This window comes from Dinoponera quadriceps, unplaced genomic scaffold (genome assembly GCF_001313825.1).
Source record: "Dinoponera quadriceps isolate SergipeBrazil2010 unplaced genomic scaffold, ASM131382v1 scaffold616, whole genome shotgun sequence".
NCBI lineage: Eukaryota > Metazoa > Arthropoda > Insecta > Hymenoptera > Formicidae > Dinoponera > Dinoponera quadriceps.
This window is the reverse complement of record NW_014555184.1, coordinates 2,522,666-2,541,031: the sequence shown is the minus strand read 5'-3', so window position 1 is coordinate 2,541,031 and position 18,366 is coordinate 2,522,666.

Here is an 18,366-nt window from a genome sequence, read left to right as displayed (position 1 = left end):
GTGCACACGGTGAGGAAGGATACGTAGGATATTGATCCTAGGCATGTGTTAATAATCGAGACGGGATTACCGCGGCGATCCGCGATGGCTATCGAATGCGAGTATAATTATAGCCTCCCCCCACATTGACGTCGTGCACTTTCTTTAGACTCGCGAGCAGTCCCATTGTAGGACCGGTAAGAGTCCAATTGTCCGACAAGCGATTTTTCGCTCGTGCTTTTCAAATCGTGCTGAAAAATGAATTTGTTTGGATCGGAACAATGAACGAGCAAAACGCGTTTAGATTGGAGAAAAATTTGACAAAAAATATAGTTCTTATAAAAAAAAAAAACTTGGTTCTATAGTTTGAAAGTTTCGGAGAAAACCGTTGTTCTCGTTTTTTTGCGGATTTTTCGGGGGGTTTCTTATCTTCTTTATAGAAAAAAGTAAACGTGGCAGGTTTTAACTAAACATACGTGAATTTTTTTCAATGAATTTTTGCACCCTTGGGACAGAAACTGTAGAAATTCGCGGAAAAATGGGGAGAAAAACGGTATTTTACCGAAAATTTGAAACTATCTTTTATTTTTATCACTCTACCTTCTCGAATCGAATTGCGTTTGGTTGCCCATTGTCAAGTAGATTCAATTAGATTCATTTTTAATGCGCTTCTTAAATTTTCCTCGCGTTATAATGCCGGTTAAATTTAATACGAAGATTTAATTTTCTGTTAAATATTAACGCGCGATCTATTATTATTTCTACGTGAGGGACATATTTTACGTATCTTCTTTTCTACGCCGCAATTCGCGATTCGTGATTCAAGTTCAATCGCGTGTATCGCGCCGTTCGACGGAAAGGAAATGAGACGTACGTATTGTCGCGAGATGTAGACATCACCTCTGCCCTCCCAACTCGTCACGTATTCTCTGTAGATTCTTGTATAAAAAACGGAAACACTCTTCTCTCTACATTCGCGCTCGCGAATGTGTACGCGCACAGAAGCATACTCCTGCGTGTTCACAATGAGTGGATACATCCGTTCGTCTTCTATTCATACGTTCGCATGCTGGCAAACCACCTGCACCCGAAAAACCTGCCGAGGTTTGGGTTACTCGGGTCCCGCAGGGGCCTTTGCACCCGCACGGTCTTATGGAGAATGAGGAGGACGTCTAATCCTTACTCGCTCGCGTTCAAAGCCACCCGAGTTGAAATTTTGCTTCTACATTAATCCTGCAAATTCCGTCAAACTTGAAGGATCAATAAAGATTGTTAAAATCTGTTTAAGAACATAATTAATTATAGATTCGTGTTCGTGAACTATTATTCAGCTGTTATTCAGCTGTTCGGGATCGATATCTTTTGTTATGTGATATAAATGCAAATTGACAATTAATCAGGGATTCATAACGTCACGTGTATTTATCAAATGATGACAGTCTATAAGTGTTGGTTTTGAAGTAGATTATCAGTTTCGACTCGGGTATCTCTTTAATTCTGATGAATTTGTCGAATTTCCGTTAACACGTTAAATGCGATAATAATTACCAATAACTCAGAATATGGACCATAACAGTTGTTAACATTATGATTATAAGTATTATTGAATATCGCCGTAATTTTGAATAGATAGAAAGTTTCGTACAGATACTGTGTTTTTGTCACTGCCAATGATAATTCCTCGTGATACTCCGAATCGTTCGGTACATAAATTTTACGTTTCACTTGCGAGCTTGCGTGCACGCTGCGCCGATACACGTGAAGCCGCGGGCATGAAAAACATATCGCCACAAGCTGATAAACCTCCTACGGAGTCTCGGCTGTTACTTTGATCCTTTTTCGATTAATAGGGAATTGCTCGTAAAACGGCCGACAGTGCGGCAACCTATACGTTATTCCGCATAAACACGAGAACTCCGGTGATTTTAGAGAATTGTTACACGCAATTATATAATAGAAAAAACTAAAAGACAAATTTAAACAATATTAAAAACAGAAAAGAAATAGTTTTAAATCCCCTCTGGTGAAACCGATTTAAATAATTTCGATTAAAATCATTTTAATTTAATTTTAATTTTAATTTTATGAACTTAAACATCAAAATATATTAAGGAGACTAATTCAAATATCAAGATATTAACAATTTTCCAGATTAGAAGTAATTAAAAAATTAGAATTTTGTGATCTTCATCATTAATGAAAGTAAATATTAATCCATCGTTGCAGCAAAGTTCAGAAGTTATTTAAAAAATACGTGCGAATATTCGACGAAAGAAAGAGTTAGTTGGAGGGACGGTGGAGTACGGAGCGAAAGAGGGTGGAGGACGCGAACACTCGATGGAAATTATTTAACAGCGTTTAATGAAGTGGGTCATCGCTGATTAGTCGAGAGAAGAGTAACTCGCGCGTCGTTCGCTAACGATAACGATCGCCAGCCACGAGGCTGGCTAAAGCGATCGCACGTGTGCTGTGTACGAAGCTGTAAAGATAAGTAGCGCTTTTCGCGCGAGCACGAGCGCGTAACATGACACCCAGAGCAAATAAAAGTGTCGGCCGGCCGTTATGATACAGCACGAAGACACTGGAATNCCCCCCCCCCCCGCAAAGGGGTGGCGTTCTCGCGTGCGGGGAAATTCTTGGAATAATTCATTCGGGGCCGAGCCACCGCGTCGAGAAGTTATGTCGATCGTTATGGAAGTGTTCCGTAGATAATATGCTCAGCTACTTCAGTCTCACGTAAATATCGATGTCGCTGTAGCTCCTTCGTAAAAGGGCGATTTTATCAAGATCGTTATCGTGGCGTTCAAAATTTACTTATATTTAACGTAGAATTTTTTTGCGAAATGCGACAAGCAAAGGATAAACTTCTTTTAAGAGAACTAACGGGATCTCTTCAGATTGGAAGTTTAGAATTTGAATTTCGTGAATGTTCATTGGAATAAATTATTAATATGCAAAGATAAATAAGCGCCATTCGTTTCGTGATCTCGTGTGACCTTTAAGAAATCTCATTCTTATTAATCGCGGAGGTAACTGTGACATCTGTGATATAACAACAATTCTGCAATTGCAAACCTCTTTCTTTGTGCAAAAGAGAGGGAAAGAGGGAGAGAGAGAAAGAGAGAGAGAGAGAGAGAGAGAGTAGGAGTGTGCAGGGGAAGATCCAAGAATAAACCTCGCGAGTGAATTGACTCGTAAGGGCACGTGCCCATTGAGGTTCGCCCTTCTGCGGTTTTTGCGGGGCCCTACGGGCCCCAGCGCCGGCGTTGCCGTTGCTGCGGGCATGCTGGAGCAGGGCGGCAAGTGTCATCGCACCCGAAAACAGCTGCTCCAACCGGAGCCCTCGGGGCCCTTTGGCAGCCGGATGCCCTCCACTTAAGACTGACTCCCCTTCTGCCTCCACCCTCTTCTTGGGTATCTGACAAATCCGATCTTCCGCAAAGCACAGCATGGCAAGGAGTAGGACGAGAGAGAAAGTCGAAGGAGGAAGAGATACGGAGGAAGGAGGAGCGAAAGAGAACGAGAGAGAGAGAGAGAGAGAGACAAGGAAGAAAGAAGGAGAGAGAGAAAGAGAAAGGGGGCCCGCCACGCCGGTCGGCGAACTCTGGGCGAACGGGTTGAAAGGGACGTCCGTAGGACTAATTGCGCTGATTTTTACGAGAGCCGCGGACGGCGAAGAACGTGGACTTGGCCCGACTTGATGGTTCTCGCACGTCTTATAACGCATCGTTGTATCGGAATTTATTATAAACAGCTGGCTCCTCCTTTCATTCGTCCGTACGAATATCTATACGATTCTTGTTCGTATGTAGAACGTCCCAGGCTCGTCGTACTTTATCTCACCATTGGATTCTTTTCACCCCCTTCGGGAGCATTTTTCTCTTTTCTTTTCTAAAGTGCCGGAGTGCCGGCGAATTTTTTTTAAGTTACCAACGATCCGGAGAATTTCACGCATTAATTAAAGAGCGAAGTGAATGTTTCGCGAAGATTGATTTGAGGTTCAGTTACGAACATCCTCGGGATAAAGATCAAGACATGATCAAACGAGATCGTTTCGAATATCACATTTCCCCAGAATCGGCCTTCTTCACGAGACGTCAAGTAGGACTCGATCGATTTCAAGGGACGGCATATCACGTTATCGAGAAACGGGTACGGTATGAAATCGAAGGACGAGAGATACGTGTCACCGGAATTTCCGTTAATTACGTTACGTCTTAATAAGCAATTAGTAAATCAAGATCACAACGGCGACGGCGCATGGTATCGTTAAATACCGCCGCATATAGAGCGCTCGTTAACGGAAGCGTCTGTTGGCTGCCGGCACAGCTGACAATTTCGACTATCGGCAAAAGAGCAAAAAACCCGTTATAATCGGCCGGCAAAGTAAGCTGCCAAGGCTGCAACACACGCAAATGTTCTACGTTCGATGCACTCGGGGTTAAAGACACACCGCGCCCGTATTCCGCTTCCTTCTAACGTCGATCCTCCGCTCCTTTTTTTTGTTTCTCGCGCTGCGCGTTCCTCGCGTTCCCCTGCGCCCGCCATATTTTTAGCCGCGCGGCGATACAGATCTCTCACCACGAGCTTCCTACCGCGGTCAAGGAACCCTTTCGCTAAAGGCCCTAAGGGCCCACATTTCATGCGGGCATGACACCGATGCGTTCTCAGCAGTGATTTTCTGCGTCAAATTGTTCCGTCATTTGGCGCGCCCGGAGCGACCACGCGATTCTCCTCGCGTCTTTTGTGCCCCTTCCGTGGCATTTGCACGAACGGCAACAACGGGAACATATTGTAAATAAATAACGGCGCGATCTCTTTCACGAATGTTCGTTCTCGCGGTTACCGGCTTGCTAACCGTAAATTATTTCTATGCCAGGCATGCGAGCGGTTTAGACGTCGGAAAAAATGAGCTTCGTTCTTGAAAAAATAAGAGAATAGTGAGTCGGTCTTAAAAAAGTGAGCGGAATTCCTTGAATCTCTTATTCTATCCTTAAAAGGGCTAGAATTATTGAACATGATTTTCTGTAATCGAATTTTTTTCAGGGACTCAAATTCAGTGAGCAAAGAGTGAGAAAGGTGAATTCTTTTCTTAGAAAAATAAAACGTTTCTAAATAAGTCAAAAAAAGTGAATCACTCTCCTAGTATACGCTTATTTTTATTGTATATATTTTTCAGGAGAAAGAAAAACAGGCCTACAAGGCGTAATAAGAAGAAGAAGAAGAAGAAGATATTTTTCGTCTCTTCGTGCATTCTTCCTTAGATTAATGTTGTCTTTCTTGCGACCGTAAAACACGCGAACGAAATAATCACGCTACATTTGACGCCCTTTCACTCTGGCCGGTTCGCATCTCCTAATATGTATTGTATGTGCTCGCGCAAGTGATTTAATGCAGAGATGACTTCGCAGTTCGCAGAAGCCTTCATCCGGTATGCTAATTGCACACCGGACGGCTCTCGATTAGCCGGAGACTAAATCGATGATGCATCGACAGCTTAATTACACCCTCAGACGTACGTACCGTCGTCAGATCGGCAGAAATTCCACGATTATGCCGCCGTCGATCGCGACGATGCACTTACGCGCACTACAAGATTGCATCACATGTCATCCTGTATGTCGCTTGAAAATAATCGCGTTCAGACTGTTCGTGTGGTCTCTCTCGGAGTCGCGTATCATGGTGAACCCCGTCCGTCGGTTTTCCAATTGGAATTCCGTATTTTCACACATAAATTGATTCAGTATCTAAATAATTAATTCCAGCGTGTCTTTAAATCAAGTTAATCCAAAATACCGATTAATCCCCTCCGCATTCAATCCGCCGAAATTTTCGCGAAGACCGAATCACTCCCGAAATTTTTCCGAGTAGAGGTTTCATTAGAAATATAAAAATATAGATCGAGTCATTCGAATTCCGGTGATTTTTCACTCATGTAATGTAAATTCTCAACTCCGAACCGTCGAATGAATATTTTCATATCGAAATAAAAGAGCGAATCTGATGTATGGTCAGTTAGAAAAAAGTTGCGACGATTTCGTTATTGATAAGTTTCGCAACTTGCAACACGCAAGCGCGTGTCTCGCGAGTGACTTGTACACGTATTAGGACACATTACACGAGAGAGAGAGAGGGAGAGGGGAAAAACATTACGAGATTATGAGAAAGCAGAATACGACGCCTCAACGTCACATATAATTGCGGTCCTGGTGGGTCCGTAATTCGCTGGACGCGTAATGACTTAATATCGCCTAATGACGAGTCACGTTCGACCCTTCTTCCTCGTATGTCGGGAAAAAAGCAAAGTATCGGGAGAAGATTCTCGAAAAAGCGGCCCGCTGCGATCACGGCGACACACGCGAAACGTTACGGTGCCCTTTTATTAATCCCTTTAACAACGTCGTGTGCCGGCGATTAAAGTAATTTCCAGTCCCTGCTCTCCCTGCCTGCACGCCCGCCCGCCTGCCCGCTCGACGTAACTCTCGTGGTTTTATTAACTTTACTCTCGTTGGCGCCCAATCCGGCCCGTCAGATTTACGCAGGCGCGCTCCGCTTCCGCGATTGTAAAAAACGCAGATTCGCGAGATAACGGTGGTAATAATAACAATAATAAGTGGGAATAATGACAACCGAGATGGCGGATCGACGACGGAGAGTGGGACGCGTTGTGCGGAATTTTTGCGAAATTGCGAGCGCACACGTTGCGCGACGTCGCGTCGCTCCTGTGATGGGCGAGTGCGAGAGGAAGAGTTTACGAGATTGCGTAATGACAGGCTCGTATGAACAGCGGGGCAATTAGCGGCGATCGCCGATGATGTTTAGAGCTGTCCGATGTGTGCGTCTTTCTCTCTCTCTCTCTCTTTCTCTCTGGCTTTCGTCCTCTCTCCCTTTCTCATTCCCCTGCGGTCCTTCGGAACTCTTACTTAGCAACTCGCTACACTGATGTATCTCCTCCCACACCATTAACGAAGATTTCCCTGTGACACTTATCCGCAATCTTGGCGTCGTTAGCACGGCATCGGGCTCTTTACGGCGCGAAAAGTAACTGTTCATGTAATGCAACTGAAATATTGTTGGCAGGCCTAATTTTTATCCGTGGGAGTTAATTCTTTTTCTCCATGTACGATTAGTCACAAGAATTTAGTCATAAGAGTTAATTCTTATGAGTAATAGCCTAGTGTGGAGGAGAAAAGGAACGAAGTTTCAGCAGTAGTTAAGTGAAAAAAAAAAACGCGCAAGTTTATTAGCCGGCCCCTGTTTCGAAGACCCAGCTGCCACGGTTAGATCTCAGCTCCTACGGCTAATTCCATCTCCGAGTGCGACTGCGAGAAATCGCGGTCCCTGCGAATCCGAGTGAGAAATTCAACTCGAGCGCGGGACGGAGAACGCGGGAGAAACCCGTGAAACACGATAATTCGGCGAGCAGATGGACGGCACCTTTCCGAAAGCCACGCCGACTCGAGAGCGTCTGTCCGGTAAATTCAAATCGAATCACCGTCGGGAGCGAGAGGCGCGGAAAGGCACACCGGTGGTTCCGGGCGCGCGTCTCTCGCGTTCACACACACGCGGATACAACACCCTCCACGTGCGAGTTACGCCGTTCGCCGTTAACCCGTTATCCCGCAGCACACCGAGTCGCGTCGAGTCGCGCCGAGCCGTTTAATGGCACGCTGCCGGCGCGTCGCGTACATCAGGATTACCATAAAGGAAATAGCCGAGCGAGTAGATGCGTAACTCATATCGGCGCGCGCGCGGCAGCAGATGGGCATAAAAGTCACTCCGGCGGCAAAAACCGAGGGAATACCCGGTCTGTTACCGGAGCCGCGCGATTCGCGTGCTACAGATCGCCGTTCGACGCTGAGACCCGGCCGCACCTGCTGACGCAACCAATAGAGCCGGCGGTGCACGTGCTCGCGCGAACGCACGCGCCGCGTCGCGCTGGTAACCACGTGGCGGACCGGAGAAATTCGCGTGTCGGAAATCCGCTCCCGGCCGGTTACGCAATCTTCCTACGCGCGCGGAGAGATTCATCTCGTGCGGAATCTCTCTCGGCACGATGCGACGCTATCTTCTGACGTCGATTGATCGGCTTGTCCGATCGGTTCGTATGCACAGAAAGATACGTACTACTTTCGAGTATTTTTCAATAAGTTTATACATTCCGTAAGTATATATATCGTATTCGAGAAATCGCAAACACACCAGCGATCGAGAGGATCGCGAATCGTTCTCTCCGTCGGGCGATCACTTTCTCCCTTTCTCGCCCTTCGCGAAGCGCTGTTACCATCGAGCTCGACACTCATCCCCGGGCGAGGCACACCTGTTACCGTTTCCTCGCGCGAGCCCTTCCGATCCTCGAAAACACCCAGCGAGAAAGGGCTTCGCCGAAGGGCTCGTTCGCGTAAGACCGCTCATCGATCGCTCTCGTCCACGCTTCTTTATCCGCCACTTTATTTTCATTATCCAGCCGCCGCCGTCGTCGCCGCCACGGGAGCGTGATCGCGCCCGGAACGAAGAGGAGGAGAGGCTACGACCCGCCGGCCAAACCCGATACCGATCGCGAGCACACACCGCCATCGCCGGCGTGTATCCCGCATAATATGCGCGCGCCCACGACTGTATGACACGGCAAATAATCGTTCGTGGTGCCGGGTAGGTAGATATACCCCGAAGAACGTGGTTGGGTACACACGAAAGAGCCGATATACCATGGAGCAGGGTAAACAGCGGCCCGGCCTCTCTTCGTGGTTCGATTAGGAATCAGGAGTCCGACGCAGCCGACCAACAGCCATGTGCGCGCCGTTCTGTTTGCGTATGTGTAACGTACGACCGCGCGAGGAAATTACGGCAGTGTCGCTGATGTTTTATATCGGATCGCAGCGGGCAGCCACGAAAGAGGGAATCGAGTTCGGAGTATCTTCGAAACGGCATCGAGCGCCTTATTCAGTTTAAATGATATTCACATCAGTGTTACATCGGAGGAGATATGGTTCTACGTAGACCTACATTTTCGACCGCGTGGATGACAATTGATATTCGCTAAGGTCATCGTAAAGATCATAAAGAAAGAAAGTGCTGGATGCGAATAAATAAATAATTACTCCAATGCCCCTTATGTCCGTTTTTACCATCGTGGTTGAAATCTAATCAACGATTAATTCAACGGTATTGATTAAATCTCATTGGCCAATTAACTGAACTGATCAAATGCGATTGGTCAATTTCGATGAGTTAATCGTGGATTAAATTTATATCACGATGGTAGAGACAAATATTAGCAAATTTTTATTTGAATCAAATAATGTTTATTTTTCAAATAATTATTCAAAAAAAATATATATATATATATTTAGTTGATATTGTATATTTATGATATTTCACCATATTTCCATCGAATAAAATTAATAAAAAATAATTCGCTTAAAATTAGAATTGTAAATCGAAGCTTTGTGATTTCAATTATACTTTTGCAACTTAACTCGCCGATTCATTTGAATTTTTGACGATAGGTAATTCCTACGTTAAATTATTCATATATATAATTGCGACATAATTTTTATGGAAAAAAATCATATCCGTGAATTGATCGTAGAATCTGCCGCTGATGGAGAGTGCGTGTTTTTGATGTCGTCTATATGCCACATAACGGCCTTTGTTATCGCCGCCATTAAATAAGCATTCGTTACTGCTTTACTTCCGCGCTTTGCAATTCTTTTTCGCGGTACACCACGCGAACCGCGTGTAAAACAGAGCAAACAGCGACGCGACGACTCTTCGCCGCACGGTTGCATTTGATTAGGAATCAAGAGCGTCGCAGGCTGCAGCGCGGTTTGCAATATTTGCGCACGAAACGATTGCGGGCGAAAAGTGCGATGCGCACTGCGATTACCGCAGTGCATGTCACTCGCGTTTTATACTGGTTATATGAAGCAGTGTGAGAGCAGACGATTTTTCCATCGAGAAAACAATCTTATCATAAAGATCATTGAATATGAGTAGAATTTATTTAACAAAAAGTCGAAAAGAAAAGGAAAAAGATTTCTTTGCATATAATAAAAAGGATGTAAGATTGAAGGTAACATATATAATAAATATTCAAAATAATATCATTCAAGTGCTTCTATTTTATCTTTTTGATAATTTCCTTTAAGCGTCACGGGTGTGTCAGACTTATTGTTTAATTCTTAGAAGAGTCAATTCTTAAACATCTTAAAAAGCGGTTATTGTCAAGATAATATGTAATCATTTTCATGAACCATATATCTTGGTAGAGAAGTGTTGTTGGTTTGCATCCATGTATTGTACATAAATTTTAATATTATACTTGCGACAGAGAGGCATTTGGTGCTCCAAAACGAAATGTCGGTCGCTCGGGTGTTTTGGTGCTTTTCTTCTAAAGTGAAAAAAGCCGAGATGGTATGTGTAATTTATAAAATAATAATAATATGTATATTCATTACATAAATTATGTGAGAATCGTAAAAAAAAAATAGAAAATTGATTCTATTAATATATTACTAAAGCTGTTGCTTTGATTAATTGTTACTTCATGTTTTACAATCTGCTTAAATCAAGAAATGAAAATTCGGCCAAAATTAGATTTGATCATCGTTCGGTAATTATTTACCCGGGAGGCAACCCCTAACTATCCATCCCACGCAGTGCTCCAATTGATTGTCGCACCACATTCACCACGTCACCCTCGGTTTCTTTGTGACAAGGTAATGTACTGTTTCCACACAACACGATGTGTACATAGTAATTATTTGATTTGTCACAGAGAGACTCGTGGGACTGAGACGCGATATCCTGCCGCACAATATCGGTCCCTTTTATTAAAATTGAACTTTGAACCAACATTATCGTTGGCGATACAATCTTTCTTCAAGACTCAACGTGAAGGTAACGGCAATAAATAATTATTTACAGCATCAAGATAAAAGAATAGCTCATATAATCTTATATTCTGAGATTCTTCATTGGTCTTTCAAGCTCGACGGAATTTGCATCGGCTCGGAAGAAAAAGAGAGAGAGAGAGAGAGAGAGAGAGAATATTCTTGAATATTATTCATAATTATATAATCTCGGTACCGACAAATCTTATATTATTTGTTGATATTTAACGATGTTATAATTAACCGCACGATATATGTATATATATATTACCGTAATTTACGTTCGGTCTTTGTCTATTTCTGTTACGAATACGTAATTAGTGTCTGGATTCGACGAGCGTAAATACACAATAAGTATATTTTCACGCAATAAATAATTATATGCGCGCACACGCGCGATAATACGCCATACATGTTACAGCATCTCCCGTTTGGGCCTCCTAACAATCATGCCAATTTCAAGGCAGAAGTATGCGTGTTCTTTAAACGGGAACACAGTCGTTATATAGAACAGCCACCACCTTCTCGTGCTCGTTATTGCAGCTGCGGCGGTGGAATTCCTCTCGTTTATAACAGATCACGATACCGAAAGTGTTCTGTCAATCACACACGCGGTATATAAGCGCAAGAGTAATCTTGTAACATTATTTAGAAATTACCTGGATAATGCTGTGCCGCACTTGTTTCTGCTTGCATGACAGCAGCATACACAATCGCTCATACTTTATTCGTTCTACGTGGCTGAATCAGATCTGAACGAGCGAGTTACGCGTTCGTTGTACAAATAGATCAAGAGTGTGCCGCGACGTAACAGCATACATGAATCTACGGCTTAGACGATTGTTACATTACTTTGAAATGCGCACAACCGGACAATTATCATTCGACATTTACCGTGTATCTCGTAAGAATCATTCCTGCACCTGTACGGAGGACTGCACCGCGCGCACTTTGCGTCGCGCGAACGATCGAAGATAAAAATAAGATATTTCTCTTTCCCCTTACGTTATGATAAAAACATTAATTGCATGAAACATGTAAAGGTAGTTTCGGTTTGTAAAGCCGATCGGAAGCGATCATATTTCTTCCGCGAATAATGTTGGAGCATTTTAACACGCCGCGAGCGTCTTCCAACGTGTACAATAAATATCCCTGTATAATAACTGTGCGCAAACGAACGATATGAGGAGACTCGTTTCTTTCGAAAGAATTGCCGAGTCCTTCCTTTAGTTTCGTGATAAAGAAACAATGAAATAATATCGTGCTGCTAATGAATTACGCGTTCGAAATTAATCGCGCAATACCAATAACGCTAATGAACCGACGGCACTAATTCTGTTATTTATTTCGTGATATTAATCTCGACACGCGTATTGGAGTCGCAGCGTTAAAAGGCGAGCGCGCTATTTCCGAGCGGTCGGACTCGATATCCGCGACGTTACACACGATCGACCGGCATTATTCGCTTTATTCCAGCGACGTACAATCCGTCACACGTAGCAGGCCCCATCAAGGAAATTAATAAAGCCCGATAAGTGATCGTTCCCGTGTCTACCTCGCTCGATAGTCGAGCTTCTCGACACCCCTCGACCGGCCCTCGTCCATGATAATCTGCTTCTTTTAATCATATTGCGCAAGCACCGTCGCTCCCGGAATGAGAAACCGACGGCGTTGTAATCTCCATTATCGTTATGCGCGCGACGCAGCGCGCGGACCTTGCGGCTTCTCTCCCCTTTCAGCGATTTCCAGGGAAAATTTCAATCGAGGCCCATTGCGATATCGCTTTCGCGCTGATGAACCTGATGTACAGGTGCGCGCCGCGTAATAAAGATATATCACGTGAAAGTAATAAGCATATATAAATACGTAAGCTCACGCGCGCGACGCGATTATTACGCGTAATGCACGCGAACGCGTGCTCTCCGTATCTATATTCAGCGATCGAATAAAATATACGAAGATATATCCACGAGAGGGAGAGAGAGAGAGAGAGAGAGAAACGCGGTATTAAGGATACGTCCGAGTAACGAAAATTGATCGTTCTCAAAGTTACTCGTGACCCAAGTTGCGCTTTGCAATCGAACATGAAACGTTGGAATATACGATAGGAAGTATACAGATCGTTTTACAAATTAAAATTACTCGAACACATTTACTTTCTTAACATATAATAACGTGTTGTAACAAAATGAATGTGTTAATTTAACATTACATTCGTGCACTGTTCAATATTTTATTAATGTACTTTTCAGCACATTTCCTATGTTAAAGTAACGCAAAATTTCGGTGAACCGTTTTTAACATAAAATCTTTATCGCGTAACAGGAGAAAGATCGATCGGACGTGTCGTTATAAACGCTATCGTTAACAAACGAGCCGCGATCAATCCGTCCTCGTTTTCCGCGTCTATTGAATTGTTGCACGAGCGAAGCGGAGCGTAAGTAAAGTCTCGCGCGCGCGCTAATTACGTCTCTCATTGATTCTACGATCGATGTTCCCAAGGCGGATATAAATTCGCTCGTACGGTTCTCTCTCTCTCTCTCGACGAGCTTCAAGCGGGTCTGAACGATTTACCAGCGTATCCGGATCGCACGAGAAGTACGGGCGTTCGCGCGTTGTCGGCACCTATGATCGTCGAGAATTCGCCATCGAATTCTCCTTCCCCGTCGTCTTTTTTCTTCTTTTCTCTTCCCCTCCGCTCCCCTCAGACTCCCACTCTTCTCCACCCTCTCGCTCTCTTTTACCTCCTTCCCACTCGTCGATTTAATCGACGGCAACTGCCGCGCGAGTAATGATCCTCACGAAAAATGCAAATGACGCCCCCCTGTCCTCGGTGCCTCGACGCGGAAACCCGGTAACCGCGTTTAAGCCTCGTCAAATTACACGGTGCGAGATATCCGCGTCTCGAGACGCGGGGATGAATCAAACGCGTTCCCGGAGAGATTGACGGCGCGAAATCCGCGACCGAGAATTAACCTACCGGGCCAGACAGTGACTGTACTTGTGCTAGATCTGTATACATAGTGAACATTTTTGCGTTAAAAACGATCTACTGACATTTTTGTGTCGCTTCAACAAGGTGAATGTGTCAAAAACTAGTAGAATAACAACGATTTGACACGTATTTCTGCACCTTTTAACATATTCTCCATGCTAAAGCAACACAAGAATTTCAGCGGACCATCTTTAACACAAAATTTTTTTACCGTGTATCGAGTGCGTTCTATTGCCAAAAGCCATTCTCTATTTTTGTAATTATTCTTTACGTTAATCTATAATTTAATCGAAACGTCTCTGCATTCAGAGAAGAAGTGCTACATTTTAATAAATATTTGCCAAGTAGTATTTAAGGAATTATTTTATTTGGATTAAATAAATATTACTTGAATGTAGCACAGTGAAAGAAAAAAATGTTACATTCAATCAAGTAATATCTGATCAGAACATCCACATGCAATCGACGTGGGATCCAGGTAAGGAAGTCGATTCCATGTCAATTTCACGTGAATTTCACATCGATTTCACGGATGTCTTTATGCTGTATTTAACTCAGATAAAATAATTACTCCAATATATAAATAGCAAATTAGCAAATATTTACTTAAATGTAGTACTCTTCTTTCAGTGTGTCCTCTCTCTCTCTCTCTCTCTCTCACACAGATACACTTTTTAAAAATAGATTTAAATGATTTTCTTCACGAAATTCGCAAGGGCTCTATCAATAATTTCCCTTCTTTACAACTAGTACCTACAAAGCAGCCTCGCACAGCTACGACGCGCGAATACACTGAAATGTCGTACAACATCGTCTCCACAGGTATGCATATATATGTATGTAACTCACGTGAAACTCTCGATACCATCACGCGTAACCGGTACGTGACACACGACACACATATTTGTACACGCGTTAGCAGTTTCATAAACGAGCGGCGACCCACAGCGATCGCGATTACATCCCGCGATTTACATCGAGTTTTTCTGGCGCATCGATGTAATTATTAAGTCCTCCACGAGCGCGGGATTAAGGGCGTATCTCCGGCACATGAAGGTGACGTGTACGATTCATGTGTATGTTTATGCGCGTGTGTGTACGTGTGTGTGTGTGTGTGTGCACCTTCATCTTTCCTCCAGGAACGTGTCTCACACGCGCTTCTATCTCACCTGCTTCTCTCGTTTTCCGTAGCCTTTCGCGTACGTTCGCGCGTGCGTGCGTATGTGTACGCATAAGTACACGCACGATGGACTATCGATTACACTTTCGCGTCAATTATACCGTTCACGATGCACGTTCCCATTTCGAGCGATTTCGCGTCTCGTGCCGTTTGCACCTGATTTCTCGTCGAAATCGAGAGAGATTAAAATACATTTTGAAGACTGACCTGTATATCAGCCGCATGCCAGAGATTACGTATGCCGTGGTAAAAATAGATTTTTCGATGAAATTCGAAAAACCGACGTCTTAACTCAGATATTGAAAATCGAATGTAACGTAAAATTGTAAAATGTAAATGTAAAATTAACAATTAAATGTGACATTTTTTTTCTTAACTCAGGTATTGAAACGGATAATACTGACTTTCCTAGACTTCCCTCTGCGCTCTCTAATATTTCATTTCTATCGGCAGTTAAAAAGTAATTTACATGCACCGCTATTGCTCGACGCAAAATTAACATCACTGTATTACACAGTAATCGACATCTCCCTCTTGAAGACACGCGTCATTATTTCTACAAAGCATATTATCTAATAATGGTAGCGGAGTTGAGTAAAAAAGAGAGGAAAACTCTTTTCCACGTCGGTGAAGAAAAGTTCATGCTTACGGTGTTTCGACTTATTACTGCGGCGTTGTATACGATATCGCCAAGTGAGTAATCGATAGGAAATTGTAAATATAAAACATAATTACTTAACAATGTAACGTGCGGTATAATGTAATGTAATGCACAGAGAATGTCGACGAAAAATTCAAAAGATATGGCGTGAATACATATAATAACGAACAAATGAAAAATCAAAGTCATGTAGCTCGATTGAAATTTCGAAATTGTGATTTGCGCAACGTGCGATATTATTGAATTCGCCCGGCGAATTCACGTGGAAATAATGATAGACTGGTGTACATTTTTCATTGCCAATTTCTGGGCGGCAAAAAAATATGTACAATCTTGCACGCAAACTATGAATAACACTTTCGCTACAATTATCGTGAAATTTTCGTGAAACTTATATTGTGTGCCCGTTTACTTTATTGCGCACGCTTATTTCGCGACCTTTTCGGAAAGTGAGACGAATAAAAGCGCGTGTGTATGCAGGAGTTGCGGTGATACCGTGGTCGTGAGACGTCAATGCGCACCTGACTTCTGCGTGATGCAAATTGCTCGCGTTGCAGTTAATTTCCCAACGGGAATCAATGGCAACACCTGTGGGGTCATTTCTGATACCCGCGACGCTACCTATCAGACGATGGAACGCACGCGCGCGAGAGCACGCTCGAAGCTTAATTACGTTTAATTAACTGTAAATTGTTCCGTAAACCGATATGTTGCGATCGTTCGCGAATTTATGAATAGCCTTGTTAATCAATTAAGGGACGCCTCTTCTTATACTCGCGGTCCTTCGTCTCTTTTATGCTTTTCCATTTCAACATTTTCTAGGCTGCACGCGTTATTTCCAAATCAAAAATCACGATTCAAGCACAAGTATTTGAAGGAAAGAAATGTGCATGACATCCATATTGCAAATAAATAGCAAATATATCGTGCACAATATTGCAAGTATATGAAGTACATAGACACTCGTAATTATGTAAGATATTCCTAAATGGGAACGACGATAGAAATGAGAAGAACATCAACGCTGATCGATCAGCAGCGATCTCAATAAAATGTTCTTATAATGCGATTAGTTTATATTGGCCGCGATCTTATCAATCTGCACCATCACTCTTGTTTATTCTATCCGGTTCTAAATTATTCAGACGTACTCAAGGTTCTCTTCGTTAAGTTCTACTTCTACGTATATCCGCGGACGGCAATCGTTGAAAAATAAAAATTGTCTTTAGGCTCTCACGAGTTAATGTTTCCTCGAACATAAATAGAAATATGTAATTTCATCCTTGACAACGATATTCTCTTTAGGGCTGCGATTATCAACATTTGTTTTTCAACATTTCTGTAATCAATAATTGCGATACTTATCACGAATCAAACGTCACATATCGAAAGACTCTCGTTACAATTTTACAAACATTATCTGGACGCGGTAAGGTACGACATCGGGGAGAAGAAGGGTAAAATTGCACGAGACGGCAGATAAAAAAGAAAAGAATCGGGCCATCACAAGCGAGGCATTAAACTTATCCGAATTCGAGGCGAACACGACGTAAAAGGAACGGCACCGTCGTCGGCTCGCATTATCGCGTATTCCCCGAGGGACATTAATAGAGTGACGTCGCATCAGAATTATAACGTACCACGTGGTAAGACACGAGGAGAGAGAAAGAGAGCGAGAGAGAGAGAGAGAGAGAAAGAATGTGTGTATTCTCCGGTGTACCGTCAATAAAGCCGTCGCAATAATTATCGTGGCGTCGTCTCGTGGGGCGTCATTAGTCGACAACGTCGCGTATACGGCTTTTAATGTTTCACAAACGCTTTACAGGTACGACGCCGGCGACGACGACGACGATGGGAGTCGTTTTATCGCTGGTCGTCGACGTGCTCGTCCATACGGCACGAATGCACATGTGTTCCGAAGGACTGTACGACCGAGTTATTTTGATATATATATATATATATATATATATATATATACACAAGTTGAAACTGCCAACATTGTTATGTCTTCGCATCGCGAACGCTCGCGTGCCTGTCATGGTGGAATAAAAATTATCGAGCACGGCAACGCGGTGCAGCGCGGTGTGTCTCGATAATGAGCGATAAGGAGTCCTACTTGATGCCGTTCTCTTCGCGAAAATACTTCGTGTCCGGTTTTTCTCAAATAAGACATTGCACTTTTGATCGGTCTTCGTGAGTTTCTGTCGTGCCCGCTGCGGAAAACTCCGATAATAACTGGTTTAACATTACACGATGGAATGCTCGTGAAAAAAATCGCTTTTAGACTAAGCGCGATATACCATGAAAAATTATGCACTTTATCGGGCTATTCGTGTCGGGCAACGGCGTAATAAATATAAATGATCACGGATATCGGTTTTGTGATGCATGAAAACGTATTCCTCTCTTTTTTTTCCATCTCTGTGACGATAATTAAGCGTAGAAAATGACGACGTTATTTCTCCTGGTTAAACGTTCGTTAAATGCGAAATCTCGAGAGGAATCGATGGACAATCGCGAATGATATATGAGTTATTGACGCTTTCACCTTCGAAAGATGCTTCGTGCTCTTATAAATCGAATCACGTATGTCACAAGAAGGACTGGTCGTTGAGTAGATCGACTAACATGGTGGTGAAAGTGCAAAGACCGAAAA